The 2,272-nt window shown below is 37.3% G+C and overlaps 1 long non-coding RNA gene across 1 annotated transcript; it reads right to left on the bottom strand.

Annotated features, from left to right (window-relative positions):
- Positions 1 to 1,006: 1,006 nt before the first annotated feature.
- On the bottom strand, positions 1,007 to 2,263 carry LOC124893502. The gene is made up of 2 exons (XR_007050735.1): positions 1,520 to 2,263; positions 1,007 to 1,412 (listed from the first exon to the last, which is right to left on the bottom strand). It is a non-coding gene; the product is annotated as an uncharacterized LOC124893502 (long non-coding RNA).
- Positions 2,264 to 2,272: the final 9 nt, after the last annotated feature.

Genomic DNA, 2,272 nt, shown 5'->3' on the forward strand with positions numbered 1-2,272 from the left:
ATTATGAATGCAGCTCAAATACATCTAGTTGTGGCCACACTGCTAGTAACGGTCACATTTGTGGCCGGTTTCACATTACCGGGAGGCTTTGAGAGTGATCGCGACAATCTTAATAAAGGAATGGCGATTCTGACGAAGAAATCAGCATTCCGTGCATTTGTTATTACGGATGCCATTGCCTTTGTATGCTCTGCTGGTGTTTAGCTACTTCTTCATGGCTGCAAATCACCGGCCAGAGACCCCAAAAGAGTTGAGAGTTCTGATGGACATTTATAGAGTTGCAACAATTTTGCAGTTCCTTTCAATCTCTGCAGTTGTAATTGCGTTTATAACTGGTTTGTATGCAACTTTGCCACATTCAGTTGGTCTTGCTGATACTGTTTGTGCCATTGGTTGCCTCTCTTTTTTCATTTATGTGTTGGTTTTTTATCTTATTAAAAGAGGAATGGATGGATGAAGATACATGAAGTTTCTAGGGGTCGCTTGGTACGAGGGATAAGGAATAATAATCTCGAGATAAAATATAAGATTAGTTTATCCCCCATACGGTTAGGGGTATCAGTTAGTTTCGAGATTATTTATTCCACTATTTATACTGTAATGATGCGATGAGTTGTCCCTTGTCTATCCCATCTCCCATATCAAACAACCACTTCCAGTTTGTTATTTATATTTAATAGATGTTGAATCTTCTCTAACTTCTTCGTTTGTTTACTTCTTTATATTTTGAATTGTCTATGTATCTACGGTTCTGTATTTGCAAGCTTTGTAGTTAAGAGAACTTTTTTATGTCAAATTATTCTGAATTCATACATAGAATGGGGCCCACATTAAAGATATCACGTCAGCTATAAAGATTGATAAAAGGTGTCAAATCAGCACAAAAGAGTGACAAAAATACGTTAAAATTGAGTTCAGCGGGGTAATAGGATCCCATGAAGTTGGAGTGTGTCGTAGCAATTTGGTCATAGTTCAAGAGGTACTAGATGCTTTACTCTCATAAGAATTCAGAATAATTTGACATAAAAGTTCTCTTAACTACAAAGCTTGCATATATTTACATTAGTATGCCAAACAAGTACACAACCGTAGATACATAGGCGATTCAAAATATAAAGAAGTAAACAAACGAAGAAGTTGGAGAAGATTCAACATCTATTAAATATACATAACAACAATAATTTTCTGGCGAAAGATCGAAACCTTGCCCTTGTGCCTCCTCGCTCCGCCCTTGATGCAAGACCGCAGCGCAGTAAGGGGTCATTTGATATGGGATAAATAATCTCAATACTAACTGATACCCCTAACCATATGCTGGATAAACTGATTTTCATATTTCATTCCGAGATTATTATTCCTTATGCCTCGTACCAAACGACCCCTAAAAGCTTCATGTCTCTTCATCCATTCCCCTTTTAATAAGATAAAAAACCTACACGTAAATAAAAAAAAGAGAGGAAACCAATGGCACAAACAGTATTAGCTAGACCAACTGAATGTGACAAAGTAGCATACAAACCAGTTATAAATGCAATTACAACTGCAAACATTGAAAGGAACTGCAAAATTGTTGCAACTCTATAAATGTCCATCAGAACTCTCAGCTCTTTTGCTGTCTTGGCCGGTGATTCGCAGACATGACGAAGTAGCTAAACACAGCACCTGCGGAGCATACAAAGGCAATGGCATCCGTAACAACGAATGCACAGAATGCTGATTTTTTCATCAGAATCGCCATTCCTTTGTTAGGGCTATCGTGATCGCTCTCAAAACCTCCCAGTAATGTGAAACCGGCCGCGAATGTAACCGTCACTAGTAGTATGGCCACAACTAGATGTATTTGAGATGCATTCATAATATCTTTCACTTTGACTTTTGTTTCAGCATCATCAGGAGTAGTCATCCTCCTACGACGTATGAATGGATGACCTTAACTTCCTACCTCTTCCTCCCATCAGAGCTATCTAACCTCTGTTGTCTTGCTAGCTCCGAGTTCATTTACCCTTCATGCAAAACCATTATATAGAAAAAGTATGAATCTCCAAAGTAGAAATCCAACTATCTAAGTATCACTATTTGCCTTTGACTAAAAGAAAGGCATTTGTTATTTGCTTTGATTGGAAGAAATGATAACTTCTTGGTTGGGTTTTATGCTTTATAATTTCATTTCATGAAACATATATTACTTCAAACTGTATTTCAATAATTCCCTCTGTTTCACTTTGTTTGTTGTAGTAGGAGTCCTAAATATCTTTTTCCAGCTATCAATAAT

This window comes from Capsicum annuum, unplaced genomic scaffold (genome assembly GCF_002878395.1).
Source record: "Capsicum annuum cultivar UCD-10X-F1 unplaced genomic scaffold, UCD10Xv1.1 ctg60527, whole genome shotgun sequence".
NCBI lineage: Eukaryota > Viridiplantae > Streptophyta > Magnoliopsida > Solanales > Solanaceae > Capsicum > Capsicum annuum.